The sequence below is a fragment of the Lissotriton helveticus genome, chromosome 2_1, assembly GCF_964261635.1.
Source record: "Lissotriton helveticus chromosome 2_1, aLisHel1.1, whole genome shotgun sequence".
Taxonomy (NCBI): domain Eukaryota; kingdom Metazoa; phylum Chordata; class Amphibia; order Caudata; family Salamandridae; genus Lissotriton; species Lissotriton helveticus.
In genome coordinates, this window is record NC_136059.1 from 174,743,702 (window position 1) to 174,763,638 (window position 19,937).

Consider the following 19,937-nt stretch of genomic DNA (forward strand, 5'->3'; position numbering starts at 1 on the left):
TGTCTAATAGACAGTTTTGTATTGGTGCTCTTAACATTTTCCAATGTGATTGCCTGTCTAATAAAAATGTTGTGTTGGCGGTATTAACATTTTCTGGAGGTGTTACCAGTCTAATAAATAGTTTTGTGTTGGTGCTATTAACATTTTCCAATGAAATAAAATGAAAAAATATTTAATAAAGCGCACTGTGGCCAAGCGGCTTCCTGGCGCTAGAGACTAAAGCCACAGATCACAGAAGAGGCCACTGAGATTTAGCGGGGGAACGCCTGAGAGAATAGAAAGGTTTTTAAGGCTTTACGGAAGTGGGAATAAATGGGAATAGAACGTATGGACAGGGGGAGGCCGTTCCAGAAACGGGGGGCCAAGACAGAGAACCTGGTGCCACCCGTTCTGGTTTTGCGAAAGCGGGGGAGATGAAGAAGGGAAAGAGTGGAGGAACGAAGAGTGCGGGTGGGGGCGTGAGAAGAGATGAGGGAACTGATAAACAGAGGAGCAGAACGGGCCTGGGCTCGGAAAACTAGGCAGCCCAATTTAAAGAGGGATCTCTGGAGGACAGGGAGCCAGTGAAGGGACTTAAGCGCCGGAGTGATGTGAGAGGTTTTGGGAAGATGGAGGATGAGCCGGGCAGCCTGATTTTGAATTGCCTGTAGGCGACGAGTTTCGTAGGCTGGAATGCCCACGTACAGGCCATTTCCATAATCAAGCCGGGAAGTGATGAAAGCCATAATAATAATTTTGAGGGCATCAGAAGAAAAGAAACGAGAAATTTTTCGAATAAGACGAAGAGACAAAAAGCAAGAAGAGACAACAGAGCTGATTTGTGCGTGCATAGAAAGATCCTGACTAACCCTAATACCCAGGGTTCGAACAGAAGCAACAGGTACAGGGGGAGGGCCAAAAGTGAGGGGCCAAAAAGAAGAAGACCAGGGGTTAGAAGGGCCGCCCGTCAAAACCAGCTCCGTCTTGTCCGGGTTGAGTTTCAAATGATTGAAACTCATCCACTCAGATATAAAAACCAAAGTAGAGCGAAGTTTAGAAAGGGAGAAAGATCGAAAACGAGCTGGAGGTCGTCTGCGTAGTTATACACAGAGACCCCCATATCGAGAAGAGACAAGATGAGAGGATAGATATAAAGATTAAAGAGAAGAGGGTTTGCCTGTCTTATAAACAGTTTTGTGTTGGCGGTATTAACATTTTCCGGTGGAATTACCAGTCTACTAAACAGTTTTGTGTTGGCGGTATTAACATTTTCCGGTGGAATTACCTGTGTACGAAACAGTTTTGTTTTCGTGATATTAACATTTTCCGGTGGTATTGCCTGTCTAATAAACTGTTTTGAGTTGGTGGTATTAACATTTTCCAATGGGATTGCCTGTCTGTTAAACAGTTTTGTGTTGGCGGTATTAACATTTTACGGAGGTGCTACCTGTCTAATAAGCAGTTTTATGTTGGTGCTATTAACATTTTCCAATGTGATTGCCTGTCTAATAAACAGTTTTGTGTTGGTGCTATTAACATTTTCCAGAGTTGTTACCTGTCTAATAAACAGTTTTGTGTTGGTGCTATTAACATTTTCCAATGTAATTGCCTGTCTAATAAATAGTTTTGTGTTGGTGCTATTAACATTTTCCAATGGGATTGCCTGTCTAATAAACAGTTTTGTGTTGGCGGTATTAACAGTTTCCGGTGGAATTACCTATCTACTAAACAGTTTTGTTTTGGTGATATTAACATTTTCTGGTGGTATTGCCTGTGTAATAAACAGTTTTGTGTAGGCGGTATTAACAGTTTCCGGTGGAATTACCTGTCTACTAAACAGTTTTGTTTTGGTGATATTAACAGTTTCTGGTGGAATTACCTGTCTACTAAACAGTTTTGCGTTGGTGGTATTAACATTTTCCGGTGGTATTGCCTGTCTAATAAACAGTTTTGTGTTGGCGGAATTAACAGTTTCCGGTGGAATTACCTGTCTACTAAACAGTTTTGTTTTGGTGATGTTAACAGTTTACATTGGAATTACCTGTCTACTAAACAGTTTTGCGTTGGTGGTATTAACATTTTCCGGTGGTATTTATTGCCTGACTAATGAACAGTTTTGTGTTGGTGGCATTACTATTTTCCAGTGGTATTACCAGTCTAATGAACAGATTTGTATTGGCGGTATTGGAAATTGCCAGCGGTGCTAACTGTACCATGTACACAGATGTGTGTCTACAATATATGAATTTGTCTGCATTAAACAGCACAGAGTTTGATATTAACATCATATTATATATTTCTCATTGTTTCAGTGATACTTCACTAGATATAACACAGCACAACAATCACAATGCAACCAATAGTGTCACCGCTGCCAAATTCCATTACCACCGACACAGAACTCTTAGAGATAAAGTCCCCAGCCAGTTAACTGGTAGTAGCTCCGAAATTGTGTGACCTGCAGCAATTAACTTAATCTTCATGTTCTGTCTTCCATGTCCCTCTCAAAAACGGTACCTCAAGTAGCGCCAAAATTATTCATACTATTATTCATTTCTGCACACTTGTGACTCACTATGATGTGTCTGGGGATCCACAGGTGAAAGAGGCAACAACTATATGCGAGCAATGGTGGCCGTACAGGTAATTTGATGTTCTTAGTACCAAAAATGATGGCCGATTCATAAATGTGTTTAAGGGGTATGTATGACTTGACCCTCTCTGCAGGGTCACCCCCAAACTTTTTGCCTTCACCTCTTCTGTTTTCTGTACCCATTTTTATTGGCTTTTATGACTATAAGCACTTTGCCACTGCTAACCAATGCTAACATTCTAGTGCTTACTTGTTTAGACATGTAAAACTGGCTTTCACCCAATTGGCACATTTAATTTACTTACCAGACCCTAGTAAAGTGGTCCCACATGCACCCCTAACCGTAAATTAAATGCTACTAGTGGGTCTACGCCAAAGAAACAATTGATGGACGAAATGCTGGACAATGCAAACATTCACCTCTGGGATGGATCTGGGTTTAATCCACCATTCTATTGCTTACCACACCACCCCAGTTTGGACCGAGCCATATGCAAATCAGTCTTGACCCTGTTCCTTGTGGGAATAGTCCAGCCCGAACTGTCAAGCTAGTCTCTCCCTGGACCGTAAAAAACAGCACTTATTGTGCCACCCACTTAAGCAGCCCTTTAAACCAATATCAGGCATGCCACTGCAGCCTGTCTTTGCAGTTTTAAAATGCCATTTGGACCTGGCAAAATAAACTTTTTGCAAAGCCTAAACTTTACTTTTTAATACACATAAACCACCCCTGCGATAGGTCCTAAACAGCCCACAGGGGCGAGTGTGTTGTATTTAAAGAGCTGGAAATATACTTTTAAGTTTTATTTGTCCTAGTAGTGAAAAACTCTCAAATTCAATGTTCACTATTTAAAAGGAATACCTCTTAGGCTGGATAACATTGGGTTACCTTATTACATTTAGTAAGTGATAACTTTTTATTGGGAGAAGGTAGGAAAGTCATGTTTGGTGGCTAAAGAATTATAGATTAAAATACTCTTTAATGGTGAAGTCGGATTTTAAGTCACAGATCTGAAGATTTCACTTTTAGAAAGTTGGCATTTTGTTGTCCCAACTATTTGGTGCCTGCAGCCTGTTTTCTGCGTAACATAAGGTGGTGTAGTTGGCCTTTATGTATTCTTCCCAGACAGCGTGACAATAGAGCAGTGGTACAAAAAGTATTGCTAGCATGTTGCCAGCAGCCCGGCAGACCTTTCCTTGTGTCCTGCTGATCTTCTGGGACCCCTGGTAAACCGAGAAAGAAAACTCCTCTAGATCCATTGTTTTCTTTTTCTGATATCCCAGCAACATCGTTATGTTGTTCTGGTTTCTGTTTCTATAGTCAGTTCAGGGTGTTTTATGAGCAGGGCGGCCCTGCTCATACAACAATCATAAATGACTTTAGAAACAAGGTCTAGAATCAAAAAGCCCAAAAAAAAAACAATGTTGCAAAGGCACTTTCTTTGGGCACTCTTATTTATGTGCTTTGTTTTAACAGCCATTGCAGCTTGTATTTCAACAAGACAGTCCTGCTCATTGGAAAACATTTAGATGAGAGAACTGTGGAAGTGCTTTAAAACATTATGGGAAATGTGGCTGTGATTACAGTGGCAGGGTATGTGAGTGGGGGAGGGTGGTACAGAGATAGTAAAAAAAAACAAAATGTTCTGTAACTATTTTGTTGGTCTTTTATCCTACTGGTACCTGATTATAAAATATAATGCACACACATTAGGCGGAAACATAAGTGCAAGTTAAGGTAATCTGTGGAAATGCATGGTTTTGGTAGGAAAGCTGAGTTAGTGAATGCAATCACTGCAGAATTCACAGGTCTGTGTATAACTGCAGGGTCACTGAGCTACATTGTGGATAGTGCACTGCATAAAAGTGATTTGCAAATATAATGCTTCGAGATCCCTTCCTGTGACACTAAGCATTTGTTTAAAAATGAATTAATTACACACATTATAACGTAGCCTACATAATTTAAAAAAAAGTAAAGGCTACACACAGTATAACATAAACTGCTGCAAAATAGGCGAAAAATATTTCAAAGAAAGCATTTTCTAGTAATGGTATGAAAGATGTGTTTTTCTTTTCTGTCTTGATAATCCTACCCCGACTGCTTGATGATGCCTGTATCCAATGGGTAATAGAAACAATCTCCATCTAAAGGGAGCATGCAATCCAATGGGCAGTAGGAACCGTCTCCATCTAAAGGCGAGTATGAAATTTAATGGGCAGTAGGAACAGTCTTCACATAAAGGGGGACACAAACCAGTGGTTAGTAGGAAAGGTCTCGGTCTATATGGGAGCATGCAATCCAATGGGCAGTAGGAACAGTCTCCATCTACAGGGGAGCATACAATCCAATGGGCAGTAGGAACAGTCTCCATCTACAGGGGAGCATGCAATCCAATGGGCAGTAGGAACAGTCTCCATCTACAGGGGAGCATGCAATCCAATGGGCAGTAAGAACAGTCTCCATCTACAGGGGAGTATGCAATCCAATGGGCAGTAGGGACAGTCTCCATCTACAGGGGACTATGCAATGCAATGGGCAGTAGGAACGGTCTTCATCTAAAAGGAAGCATGCATGCACTGGGCAGTGGGGACTGTCTCCATCCTAAGCGAAGCATGCAATCCAATGAGCAGTAGGAACAGCCTCCATCTAAAGGGGGTTCATAAAATCCAATAGGCAGTAGGAAAGGTTTCCATCTAAAGGGAAACATACAATCCAATGGGCAGTAGGGACGGTCTCCATCTAAAGGGGCTAAAGGGGAGTATGCATTCCAACGGGCAGTAGGAACAGTCTTCACATAAAGGGGGACACAAACCAGTGGGTAGTAGTCAAGGTCTCCGTCTATAGGGGAGCATGCAATCCAATGGGCAGTAGGAACAGTCTCCATCTATTGGACTATCCACCAATCGAAAAAGGGGTTATACATTCCAATAAACAGTATGAAAATCCCTGCCTACACAGAACTTCTCGCAGGTCAGAACTAAATGTGAGGAATGGACCTGTACCGCACAGATACCTGTTGGGCAGTAGTGAGCCCAGACCAATCCACTAAGGGTAGATATTAACAATGGTCTCAACCAGGGTGTCCAACGTTTAGCAATACCATGTAAAGACCATTAACCATCACTACTCTCACATCAACCAGTTATTAATGCATACAAATTCACTAAGGCACTCATTACGAGTGGCCTACTTAATTGCGAAATGTGCGGTAACTTTTGTTACTGCACGTATTGCAATGATGAGTTATGTGGATTTTGATGTGGTAAGCACTGAGAAAACCTTGCAATTGGTTGGTAGAGTTCACATTTGATAAATTCCGACTCTGTGATTTCATTAGGTGCAATACACATCCCAGCGATTTCCAGATCACTTGTCGTGAGGGCCTAAGTGTACCTTCGATTACCAGATCACTCGTCGTGAGGGCCTACGAGTATCTTTGATTATCAGATCACTCGTAATGAGGGCCTACGTGTACCTTCAATTACCAGACTACTCGTAATGAGGGACTACATGTACCTTCAATTACCAGATCACTCGTAATGAGGGCCTAAGTGTCCCTTTAATTACTAGATCACTCGTCGTGAGGGCCTAAGTGTACCTTCGATTACCAGATCACTCCTAATGAGGGCCAACGTGTATCTTTGATTATCAGATCACTCGTCGTGAGGGCCTAAGTGTACCTTCGATTACCAGATCACTCGTCGTGAGGGCCTAAGTGTACCTTCGATTACCAGATCACTCGTCTTGAGGGCCTAAGTGTACCTTCGATTACCAGATCACTCGTCTTGAGGGCCTAAGTGTATCTTCGATTACCAGATCATGTATAATGAGGGCCTAAGTGTCCCTTTAATTACTAGATCACTCATAATGAGGGCCTACATGTACCTTTGATTACCAGATCACTCGTTATGAGGCCCTAAGTGTACCTTTGATTATCAGATCACTCGCCATGAGGGCCTAAGTGTATTTTCGCACAGTTAAATACAACCTTCCCCCACAGTGCGATGTACAGAGTGTACACCTGGCTCGAGGCTTCATCCATTTACTGAAGCAATCGGACTAGCTGAGTGCTCTGCCAAGGCGGCCTCTGCACAGGACCGGGCACAATGAGCCTCGACAGTGGTACTGGCTGGTAGCAGTGGCGGATCCTCCGCTAAGATGGAGGAGCGTCATCCCACTGCTTTGCAGCAGTGAAAGAAAGGAAAAGTAAGATGATAAAGCTAGGTTATTATCATTTTATTTTTTCCTGCTGCGGGCAGCTTTGTGGGCGGGTCTGCTCCGATGACAGAGGAGCAGGAAAGGAGTGGTTTGCTTACTGCAAGTGGCATGACTGCCTGGCTAGCCCACATCTTGCGTGGAGAACATGCCTGGGCCCCTAGACCCTGTCTGAGCACCGAACCACTGCACTTCGACCATTGTGTTGCAGTCTTGTGATTGGCTTAGGGGAATCAATCACAACGCTCACTGCAGTGTTGCGATTGGCTCAGGGGAGCCTCAGCCTGTGTGATTCCTGTTTGGAAGACCAGCCAGGATAGAAGACAGCGGGATGACGGCAGAGAGGTGCGGCGAGGGGTAAGTTATTTATTTTCTGTTTTTACTCCTACTTACCCCCCCACCCCTCCAGACCCGAATGGTGCCGGCCACTCCTGACTGGGTGCGGTGCTGAGGCTGCCTCAAAAGGGCCAAACACAATGCGCTTCGACAGTGGGACTGGCCTTGTGCCCTCCACAGGGCCGGACACATTGCGCCTCGACAGTGGGAATGGCCTCGTGCCCTCCACAGGACTGGAGACAATGCGCCTCGACAGTGGGACAGGCCTGGTGCCCTCCACAGGGCCGGACACAATGCGCCTCCACAGTGGGACTGGCCTTGTGCGCTCCACAGGACCGGACACAATGAGGCTCGACAGTTCGACTGGCCTGGAGCCCTCCACAGGGCCGGACACAATGAGGCTCGACAGTGGTACTGGCCTTGTGCCCTCCACAGGACCGGACACAATGAGGCACGACAGTGGGACTGGCCCAGTGCCCTCCACAGGGCCACAATGAGCCTCGACCGTGGGACTGGCCTGGTGCCCTCCACAGTGCTGGACACAATAAGGCTCGACAGTGGTACTGGCCTCGTGCCCTCCACAGGACCGGACACAATGCGCCTCCACAGTGGGACTGGTCTCGTGCCCCCCACAGGGCCGGACACAATGAAGTTCGTCAGTGGGACTGTCCTGGTGCCCTCCACAGGACCGGACACAATGAGGCTCAACAGTTCGACTGGCCTGGTGCCCTGCTGAGGCTGCCTCCACAGTGCCAGACACTATGCGCCTCAACAGTGGGACTGGCCTGGTGCCCTCCACAGGGCCGACACATTGCGCCTCAACAGTGGGACTGGCCTGGTGCCCTCCAGAGGGCCGACACAATGCGCCTCAACAGTGGTACTGGCCTGGTGCCCTCCACAGGGCCGACACAATGCGCCTCGACAGTGGGACTGGCCTGGTGCCCTGCTGAGGCTGCCTCCACAGTGCCAGACACAATGAGGCTCGACAGTGGGACTGGCCTGGTGCCCTCCACAGGGCGGACACAATATGCCTCGACAGTGGGACTGGCCTTGTGCCCTTCACAGGGCCAGACACAATGAGGCTCGACAGTGGGACTGGCCTCGTACCCTCCACAGGGCCAGACACAATGCGCCTCAACAGTGGGACTGACCTGGTGCCCTCCACAGGGCCGACACAATGCGCCTCGACAGTGGGGCTGGCCTCGTGCCCTCCACAGGGCCGACACAATGGGCCTCGACAGTGGATTGGCCTGGTGCCCTCCACAGGGCCACATTGCGCCTCAACAGTGGGACTGGCCTGGTTCCCTCCACAGGGCCGACACAATGCGCCTCGACAGTGGGGCTGGCCTCGTGCCCTCCACATGGCCGACACAATGCGCCTTGACAGTGGACTGGCCTGGTGCCCTCCACAGGGCTGGACACAATGCGCCTCCACAGTGGGGCAGGCCCAGCGCCCTCCACAGGGCTGGACACAATGCGCCTCCACAGTGGGGCTGGCCCAGCGCCCTCCACAGGGCCACAATGAGCCTCGTCAGTGGGACTGGCCACGTGCCCTCCACAGGACCAGACACAATGAGCCTCGTCAGTCGTACTGGCCCAGTGCCCTCCACAGGGCCACAATGAGCCTCCACAGTGGGACTGGCTTGGTGCTCTCAACATGGCCACAATACGCCTCGACAGAGCCTCCAAGCCAAGAGAACCTTTTGTTTGGAGCTATTTAAGGTCAAAGCGAGCTTCGCGGGGACCCCTGAGGGGCTTCCCCCTCGTCCCTCTCTCTCTGTGCCTCCACACAATCCTTTGCCACTCACACAACCCGCTTCTGAAACCTTGTCCAAGACTCATTCAGCAGACTCAGGGGCTGCTGCACGCGGGCACGCACTTCTGAGGCCAGATCATGTACGCACCAGCAACATTGGTTTCCATTACGGGCTGACCGTGATGAATGACACACCCGCGAGGCGCGCCCTCTGCCTTGTCAGGGTGAATATTCATTCTTTTTTCGAACATACACAGTGCAAGTTTAGCACAAACACTGGGATACCTCGCTCTTTGTGTGTGAAGAATCTTAAGAAAGCCCGAATCTGCTCCGAGTTTCGAAAGGGCCCCCAGGAGTCCTCCCGCTACAACGTAAAGCTCCGCGAAGCCCCCCCGCCAGCCTCCCCCCCACCCCCCTCCGGCCCGCAAGCATCCCCGAGTCACCAGGGTCTGTGAGTGTGGGTCGTGTCGAAAGGTTCGACGCATCCTCCAAAACAAGCCCCTCGGAGGCCGAAGAGCTGGGTTTGATACTCATTCGAGCGTAAGTACACCGGCCTTACCATGTGAGTTTACAACACAAAGAAGTGTTGTGTATGCACACAAACTCTGGGCTCTAGGTTCGAACCACCTCGAAACTGAAACACAAAAAGAACAAGAGGTCGACGAATCTCAAATCACCGGACCATGCCGGTGAAATAAGCACGCCACGTACAAAAACCCTCTTACTTTATGTTTCACATCAGTCCCTTCAGGAGCCGCTTGTGGGAAGTGTGAGCGCGGGGCAGCGCAAGTGCCAAAGGTCATCTTTTCCACAAACAATTTCAAACTCCCCAAAAAGCATAGCATTGAGTCAGCAATCCGAGCAAAGTCCATCCAGAAGGCCCCTGGCGTCAGACACACATTAAACACTGAGATCAGACACAATGTTTTTGGGGAAGGGCTCGTCCACCCTTCTAAAGAGATAAATCCGGTCATGAACTTAAAATATCAACAATCGATTAGGAAGGAAAACATTTACATAGACTGAATTTTGGCGGAGATTAATTGCACACCTGTGGAGTGTCATGAATACATCAACTGGTTTTACAATTTGTTTCGTCAAGACCAGGCCTGTCGCTGTATGATATTTAGCGCAATTTATGTCTAATACCAAGTTTTCAGAGCTGAAAGGTATGAAACTTTTTATTATTCAATACAACAGCGTCATAGACAAATGTTCGACTTCCTAGAAAAAAACTGTTATTAAAAAAACAATAAGTCATGTCGACCTAGCTTCACAAAGATTACCACATTTAGAAAGTAGATTTCTGACATTTTAGATGTGGAGAACTGAAAACTCACTGACTGAAAGGCCTACCGTAGAAGAAAGAAAAATAGAACAGACGAAAAATTAAAACATGTTATGTAACTACATTCACTTCAGCGTACCTTCTTACAACATGACAACTCATTAAATCGTGATCAGAGAAAATACACGAACATGCCATGAAGTTGCCAGATGGTATAAAGTAATAATAAAAATAATGGAACTTCTAAAGCACGACAGTTACTTCGAAAGAAGTGTCCCAGCGCTAACTGGTCAGAAACTCCCAAGGAAGGCAGGAGAAAGCCAACAGAACCAGCAGGTTTAATTAACCTGATATGAACTTAAAAGACCATGTAAGTAAACAGGCAGTGATGAAAAAAGAGCACAGCGTCCATACTTAGCAGCTTTTCGAATTGAAATGCCGCCGAAACAGTCAGTTACTAAACATGCACATAGATTGAAAATACAAAGTCCTTCGCATGTTAAGGCCTCTTCGGAAATAGCGCACAGACTTTCGCAGACAGAAAGTACAAAGTCCATCAAATTTTAAGGCCACTTTGAAAAAAGCGCAGAGACCCTCTTTTACCAGGGAGATAGAAAATACATAGTACTTCACATTTTAAGGCCTCTTCGGAGATCGTGCAAAGACCTTCTTACTTATCCGGCAGATAGACAGAAAGTACAAAGCCCATCACAGTTTCGAGGCCATTTTGGGAAATAATGCAAGACCCTCTTACGTTTTAGGGAGAGAGGAATTACATAGCTCTTCACATTTTAAGGCCTCTTCGAAGATAGTTCAAAGGTCCTCTTACTGAGCAGATAGAAAGTACAAAGTTCGTCTCAATATTCAAGCCACTTGTGAAACAGTGCAAAGTCCTTCTATTATCATCTAGACAAAGTACAAAGTCCGTCACAATTTTCAAGCCACTTGTGAAACAGTGCAAATTCGCCCTTTCTTATCATCTTATCAAATAGACAACGTGCAAAGACGATGACATTTGTAAAGCCACTTTTGAAGCAGTGCCAAGTCCCTCTTTCTTATCATCTAGACAAAGTACAAAGTCCGTCACAATTTTCAAGCTAAATGTGAAAACAGTGCAAAGTCCCTCTTTCTTATCATCTTATCAAATAGACAAAGTGCAAAGTCCTTCACACTTTCGGGCCCTCTTGGCAAATCGTGCAAAGTCCTTCCTGTGTCTCACAGACGGTGCTTGTGGCGGCCTGTCTCTCTCATTTATCCGGCAGCCGGGGAAGTAGCGCAAAGCCCGTAGTGTAGGAAAGGCTGATTGTTAAACAACGTGATTTATGCGGCGGAAAGATAAAAAGTGCCCACTACGTATTCACCAGGCACCTGGTGAAATAGTGCAAGGCCCCTCAGTTACTATGCGGCCTGATTAAAGTTCACTTCTTCCCGCACACACCCCTCCCCCACGCATTGTCCCTTAAAGGCCTGTGAAATTGAAAGAGATGTTCCCTTTGAGGGTGAGGGGCGAGGCGTCACCGAGAAAACAGAATGGCCGCACTCTTGAACAATTCGACACGCTATTGAAAACGCTTCCCTCCCTGCCCACTGATAAATGGACTCTCCCGACCTGGTCAGTCGTGCACGCACTGGGACGGGGCAGGCACGTGCACACTCGCGCGTGCGCACGCACAGTCACCTACATTTTAACGCACTAATACCGTCTAATCTTCACAAAAAGGCATGGCACACATTGTAAACAACACAATATGTTTTCTTGGTCCACTTTTGTCTTTACTGTGCACCAAACGTGAATTAAAGCTGTAGAAAGTGTACAGATGAATCTATTTTAAAAGGATTTCTAAAGTCCAATTACAAGTAAGAATAATCAGAGATTTGCGTGATCACCCAGGGTGAACGGGCGAGCGGAGAGGACAATTACGAACCGGAGAGGTGGACGGAGAAAGCAGACGGGACACAATTCACTAAAATCGCTTTAATCCAGTCGGAACTCAGATGGGCGCAGTGTTCAAACCCGTGGGCATCCTTAGTGAAAGGAAAAACCAAATCAGACATCACTGCGGTCTGAACTCTGACGATATTTGCAGGATGGGAACAGGGAATAAAGTCTCATAAACGGCGCGCGAGGGCGCCTCATTTACACATTAGCAACCAGGCGCTAGATCGGGCAGCAATCTCAGGGAGTGGGAAGCGTCACAAGGGAGCGCCCCGTATATCGCGAGATATTAAACCCCCTCCCAAGCTTGCGGTCTGTCTTGAATTCTATCAACCTCACCTAAAGTTTACTTTAAGTCGCCGTTAAGGAAACTAGCAAAGACAATGCGCGTTTTTTTGTTTAGACAAAATGTTATAATGGCAAATTCACGGGGAAACAAACACCCTTTGAGCGCTTGAGAACTTTCTGAGGGCTCGCAAAGCAGGGACGTGGTGCACGCGGCCGCACTCCGTGCAGTCGACGAGGTGATCCGTGCAGTCGACGAGGTGATCCGTGCAGTCGACGAGGTGATCCGTGCAGTCGACGAGGTGATCCGTGCAGTCGACGAGCTGACAGGGCAGTTACTCTCGGTTAATGCCCTCGCACGGTCACCAAGCCCATCAAAACCCCCGGAAATATAAAGGGAATGCGGGGCGCAAACAAGCCGGTCCCTGATCTCTCATGTGTGCTCACTGAGAGCATTCCATGTGTGCCCAGAAGCGCCCTGCCCGCATGTGTGCATACATGCATCACCCTCTGTGTGCAGTCAGAGCATTCTCGGCAGAGCAGTGCGTGGCACGGGCTCACGCGCGAGAAGACAGGTCCGGGGAGGGGAGTCAGTAGCTAAATTATTGACAGATACACCAGGAGACGTCAATTCTAAAGACTCATTTCCCTTTTGACCAAAACTGTGTGATCCTGGGCGAATCACGTTCAGCCCAATGCCTAGGTTGATTTATGAATTAAGAGCGGCTGAAAACATGTTTCCTTCATTGATCGGCGCTATTTTAAACAGCAGGAGCTAGATCATGTTTTAAAAGGTCTGCCCCTGCAGCGCCAGATCTGGGGTACCTCACATGACCCAGCTACAGACCAAGAAGAGGGCAACCTTTCAAGTTGGGGGAGGTGGGTGGGGGCCGTCTTAATACCTCTTCTCCCTAAAAAAGGGGCTCCCTGATCCTCGAGCAGCCCGTGTGAGCGTTTAATATCCTGCATTCTTCTTGTCAGTTCCGAAAGGGTAGGTTACCAATTGAGGGTGCCATACGTGTGAACCCCAACATTTAACTTCACGTAATCTGGCTTCCGCCTTCTAGTTGACTTTGTCCCAGTCTCCTGCCAATATCTGCGGCGTCCCCTGTGTGCGCCCGCCCGGCGCCCGTATGTGTGCACACAGGGGTGCGGCTGCAGGCGACGACCGACGAGACTGTGTAGCACAGGCAGCCCCCAGGGGTCTGCATGGAGCAGGCAGTCTCCACAGAAACTGATGGAAGCAGACAGCCTCCCCAGATACTGCACGGAGCAGGCAGCCTCCCCAGATACTGCATGGAGCAGGCAGCCTCCCAAGATACTGCACGGAGCAGGCAGCCTCCCCGGATACTGCACGGAGCAGGCAGCCTCCCCAGATACTGCAGGGGGCAGACAGCCTCCTCAGAAACTGATGGAAGCAGGCAGTCTCCCCAGATACTGCACGGAGCAGGCAGCCTCCCCAGATACTGCACGGAGCAGGCAGCCTCCCAGGATACTGCTCGGAGCAGGCAGCCTCCCAAGATACTGCATGGAGCAGGCAGCCTTCCAAGATACTGCACGGAGCAGGCAGCCTCCCAGGATACTGCATGGAGCAGGCAGCCTCCCAGGATACTGCACGGAGAAGGCAGCCTCCCCAGATACTGCACGGAGCAGGCAGCCTCCCAGGATACTGCATGGAGCAGGCAGCCTCCCAGGATACTGCATGGAGCAGGCAGCCCCCAGGGTCTGCTTTAAATAGGAGCCCCTGGGGTCCCCATGGGATAAAAAGATTTCCTGGGTTTGACTAGAACTGACAGCCCCCCTCCCCCTTCCCCGGGGTCTGCATGGAACTGGCAGCGTCCCCTGTGTCTGCATTGAACAGGTACCCTGCCCGGGGTGTACATGAAGCAGGCACCCTCCCCGGGGTCTGCATGGAACAAGCACCTCCCCTGTGTCTGCATGGGACAGCCACATGCACCCTCATAGAGGTGTCCATGGAAAAGGCATCCTTCCCTGTGTCTGAGTGGAACGAACAGGCAGCTCTCCTGTGTATGCATGGAACAGGCAGCGCTCCTGTGTATGCATGGAACAGGCAGCTCTCCTGTGTATGCATGGAACAGTCAGTCTCTTCAGGTCTGTTATCAGCCTCCCAGGGTCTGCATGGAACAGGCCGCCCCCGAGGTCTGCATGGCACTCTCCCCAGGGTATGCACGGAATAGGCAGCCTCCCCGGGGTGTGCATGGAGCAGGCAGCCTCCCCGGGGTCTGCATGGCACTCTCCCCAGGGTATGCATGGAACAGGCCGCCCCCGAGGTCTGCATGGCACTCTCCCCAGGGTATGCACGGAATAGGCAGCCTCCCCGGGGTGTGCATGGAGCAGGCAGCCTCCCCGGGGTCTGCATGGCACTCTCCCCAGGGTATGCATGGAACAGGCCGCCCCCGAGGTCTGCATGGCACTCTCCCCAGGGTATGCATGGAATAGGCAGCGTACCCGGGGTGTGAATAAATCAGGCAGCCTCCCCAGGGTGTGCAGGGAGCAGGCAGCCTCCCCGGGGTGTGAATAAAGCAGGCAGCCTCGACGAGGTATGCATGGAACAGGCAGCCTCTTCAGGGTCTGTAGGCAGATACCCTGGGGTGTGCATGGAGCAGGTAGCTCCCCTATGTATGCGTAGAACAGACAGGCCCCCCCACCCCCAGGGTCTGCATGGAACATCTCCGAGTGACTCCGTGGAACAGGCAGCGTAGAACATCCTCAGGTGTCTTCGTGGAACAGGGAGCCTCCCCGGGGTGTACATGGAGCAGGCAGCCTCCCCGGGGTGTGCAGGGAGCAGGCAGCCTCCCCGGGGTGTGAATGGAGCAGGCAGCCTCCCCGGGGTGTGCATGGAGCAGGCAGCCTCCCCGGGGTGTGCATGGAGCAGGCAGCCTCCCCGGGGTATGCATGAAGCAGGCAGCCTCCCCGGGTGTGCATGGAGCAGGCAGCCTTCCCGAAGTGTGCATGGAGCAGGCAGCCTCCCCGGGGTGTACATGGAGCAGGCAGCCTCCCTGGGGTGTGCAGGGAGCAGGCAGCATCCCCGGGATGTGCATGAAGCAGGCAGCCTTCCCGAGGTGTGCATGGAGCAGGCAGCCTCCCCGGGGTGTGCATGGAGCAGGCAGCCTCCCCGGGGTGTGCATGAAGCAGGCAGCCTCCCCGGGGTGTGCATGGAGCAGGCAGCCTTCCCGAAGTGTGCATGGAGCAGGCAGCCTCCCTGGAGTGTGCATGGAGAAGGCAGCCTTCCCGAGGTGTGAATGGAGCAGGCAGCCTCCCCGGAGTGTGCATGAAGCAGGCAGCCTTCCCGAGGTGTGCATGGAGCAGGCAGCCTCCCCGGAGTGTGCATGGAGAAGGCACCCTTCCCGAGGTGTGAATGGAGCAGGCAGCCTCCCCGGAGTGTGCATGAAGCAGGCAGCCTCCCCGGAGTGTGCATGGAGCAGGCAGCCTTCCCGAGGTGTGCATGGAGCAGGCAGCCTCCCCGGAGTGTGCATGAAGCAGGCAGCCTCCCCGGGGTGTGCATGAAGCAGGCAGCCTTCCCGAGGTGTGCTTGGAGCAGGCAGCCTCCCCGGGGTGTGCATGAAGCAGGCAGCCTTCCCGAGGTGTGCATGGAGCAGGCAGCCTTCCAGGGCTTGCAGGCACCAGACCGTGAGCTGTTTGATAGAAACCACGCAAGTACGAATAGGCATTTCCTTTCCTGTGTGCACATAGAAAGTTATCGAACTGACCCGGGCAGCACCGTGTATGCACGAGTGTGTGTTTGTACACCGGCCCCTTCCATGTGCGCAGGCATTACATTATTGAGTTCAAGCACCCGCGTCCACACCCCAGTGTACCAAGAGGCAATCGATTCGATCTGCTTGGATATGATCTGCTTTTTGTCCTCATAGTACCTTAGAACAGCGCCTAGAGGCGGGTGGACCTACTGTCTGCACTAAAGCAAACATAGCCACACCCACACGTTTGGATTTAGGGAACCGGTCTCCCACCTGTACACAGCACAGTTAATGTGTACACAGCACATCCTCGGCTGTGCTCCCACCTGTCCTCTGTGCACAAACCTTCTCAGAGATCGATGTGCACACATCCGCACACCCCTACGTCCTGTCATCAGCATTATACAAAGACAAAACCGTCGATGTGCACAAAGGTCCTATCCCTTTCATCTGTACTCGGGCAACACGTGCACCTGAAATACCAGCCGGCAATACCTCCGTGGACACGTGCACCACGTTGTGCGCTCGCAGAGTGACTGCTGTGTTCAAACATGTAACTTCTGGTATGCACACAAGCGGATCTTAAGCCATTCTCCAGAGACACATGCAACAACATCTATGTGCACAAAACTACAGCATTTCTTGACGCGCATCCGGGCACCACCAGCCATACTACACCGTCAGAGCACACCGTTGTGCGTAAACGTGTAGCCCCATAACAAATACGGCACCCTCACCCACGTGTGCGTACCAGCATCGCATGTGTTTTAAACCAGCATCTTCTGTGCACACAGACACAGAGTACACAGCGGTAGTCCTTGGAGAGCACACAACTGCAGTACATTAATGTGTGCATACACAACGTTCCGTGTACAAACTACCAGGTTTCTGTTTGTCCACAACTAGTATTCCTAAAGGTGAACACGGTATCTTTGCATGAGCCCACGTGTGCACATTGAGTATCCTCCGTGATCATACAATCACAGCATCCCCTGTGTGCACACTAGTATTCTTAGCTCCTGTGCGGGTGTGTGCACACAGACAGCATCCTCCGTGCGCTCCCTAGTGCACACCCATGTTGTCAGTTCCCGGACGGATGTGTGCACACATACAACATCCTCGGTGCTCATACAATCACAGCATCTCCTGCCCGCCTGTGTGCACCCTAGTGTACACTAGTGTGCTCAGGTCCTGGGTGGGTGTGCACACAGACAGCATCCTGCATGGGCACACTATCATAGCATCTTCTGCGCGCCGGTGCACACCCTAGTGCACACCCGTGTGCTCAGCACCCGACGCGTGTGTGCACACAGACAGCAGCCTCCGTACGCACACTAGTATCTCAGCATCCTTTGCGCGCTGGTGCACACCCCCGGAGCGTGTGTGCACACAGACAGCATCCTCCATGCGCTCACTAGTATCTCAGCATCCTCTGTGCGCCGGTGCACACCCTAGTGCACACCCGTGTGCTCAGCAACCGACGCGTGTGTGCACACAGACAACATCCTCTGTGCGCCCACTAGTATCTCAGCATCCTCTGCGCGCCGGTGCACACCCTAGTGCACACTCGTGTGCTCAGCAACCAACGCGTGTGTGCACACAGACAGCATCCGCCGCGCGCACACTAGTTTCTCAGCCTCGTTTGCGCGCCTTTGCACACCCTAGTGCACACCCGTCTGCTCCGCTCCGGACGCGTGTGCGCACACACTAGTACCTCAGCATCCTTTGCGCGTCCGTGCACACCCTAGTGCACACCCGTGTGCTCAGCTCTGGAGCGTATGTGCACACAGACAGCATCCTCCATGCGCCCACTAGTATCTCAGCATCCTCTGTGCGCCGGTGCACACCCTAGTGCACACTCGAGTGCTCAGCTCCGGACGCGTGTGCACACATACAGCATCCTCTGTGCACCCACTAGTACCTCAGCATCCTTTGCGCGTCCATGCACACCCCTGTGCACACCCGTGTGCTCAGCTCCTGGCGCTTGTGTGCACACAGACAACATCCTCAGTGCGCACACTACTATCTCAGCATCCTCTGCGCGGCGGTCCACACCCTAGTGCACACCCGTGTGCTCAGCTCCGGACGCGTGTGTGCACACAGACAGCATCCTCCGTGCGCCCACTAGTATCTCAGCATCCTTTTCGCGCCGTGCACACCCGTCTGCTCAGCTCCGGACGCGTGTGCACACAGACAACATCCTCAGTGCGCACACTAGTACCTCAGCATCCTTTTCGCGCCGTGCACACCCTAGTGCACACCAGTGTGCTCAGCTCCTGGCGCTTGTGTGCACTGGCAGTGCACTCTACTCACCGTGCTCTCCAGGCTCGGCCCGTGCCCCCGCGGCTCCTCCTCCCAGGCCCACCACAGATCCAGTCCCCAGTGAAGCGCTCTGTCCCCAGGCGTGTCCAGGCTCCAGGCAGGCCAGCGGCAGCAGCACCTCCCTCCGCGGCAGCCCGGCTTCGCACTGACTGCCCGGGCTGGAGGGGACGGAGCGCTTTAAACCCGCACACGCGTCGGGAGCACGTGACCGCCCGGGCTGGCGGAGAGGGAGGAGAGCGCCCCCTAGCGGCGACCGCGGGCGGTGCAGCCGCTCAAACACATCCCTGGGTGCTCCGAGCGTGCGCGCCTTATACCAGAATCAAGCCTGCCCTGGCACCCCGATGGAGTGAGTATCTCTTTATTGTGTGCGGCAACCAACCGACCCTCGCCATTCACAAGCGAATTTCAGGAAACTTTTCAGGAAAGAGGTTTTACTAGCACCGACTCCAGGAAGAGTAGTTAGAACAAAATCTTCACTAATATTTCATCTTATACTGTTTTCTGATGCCAAAAAAGATGTCCGTTTCCATCCCACCTACCCCGCGCTCTCACACCGGCGGGACCTAACCAGCAAAACGCGTCTCTTAGGTGAATTCATTAAAGCCAGTGCTTTAAATGGGCAGTTAATGTCCGGTACTGGGTACCGGCACTTTAATTTGAAAGGGAGAGTACCTGCACTTCTCAGTATAGGTGCAGTACATTTAAGGAGCGAGTACTGGCACTTCTCACGTGCAAATAGTTCTCCACTGTATATAGCCCAGGAGCAGTACCTTACTCCTCATCATTTTTTTTTTCTAACTCTCGTAAAAATAAGTTTTCTCTGGCACTTCGTGTGTTTCACAAGACGTCTTTGAAACGTGCAGCATTTTCCTGCAAACCATTTTAAAGTTGATTTTCTCTTGACTTTAGTGTTAAGTCATCAGATACCTCCCTGTGACCAAAGACACAGCCCTGAGGCCCTAAACTTCTCTGTTGCAAACTATTTTTTTCAGATTTTTTTTTTCAGTTGGATCTACTAAAGCAAATCAGGACCATAACTCCCAGAATGCCCCTTTTTTGCTAAAAATGAAAATCTAGTATTGCGTATCGTAAGTTGTTGACTACCCTGCAGCGAATCTTAGATATTGTTGTCTCTACAAAATCCCAATCACTTATTTGGAAGACATGTTCTTTCTTTTTTTTCATTTTTTTTCCGTATTTTTCTGTTTCTGTCGTCTGCTTTCAGAAACATCTAATATGTCGAGTTATTATTTTTGTAGGTTGCACATTTTTATGATATGTGTTGTTATGCTGCACTGTGTTAAATAGTTTTTTACACAACCCTTGTACGTCTACAATTGTTTCGTGTGACACTCTAGTGTAAAGAGCAACTCCTGGAGGGCCGCTGAGTAACTTCAAAATGGTGGTGAAAACAAAGGAGGATTTGGAGTTTTTTTCAGAACTTTATCAGATTTGCCATAAATTGAAGAAACCTTGGAATAGAGTTCCAGAAGGATAGAGCAAG

At 50.1% G+C, this 19,937-nt stretch overlaps 1 protein-coding gene across 3 annotated transcripts in view; it reads right to left on the reverse strand.

The window, feature by feature from the left end:
• Positions 1–18,588, reverse strand: part of CNTFR (ciliary neurotrophic factor receptor) — an 883,959-nt gene extending 865,371 nt beyond the window's left edge. For all 3 annotated transcript variants that reach the window (XM_078674690.1, XM_078674691.1, XM_078674692.1), the window contains exon 1: positions 18,425–18,588. The gene's annotated coding sequence lies outside the window, so the exon portion shown is untranslated. The remainder of the gene's footprint in view (positions 1–18,424) is intronic.
• Between the last annotated feature and the right edge of the window lie 1,349 nt (positions 18,589–19,937).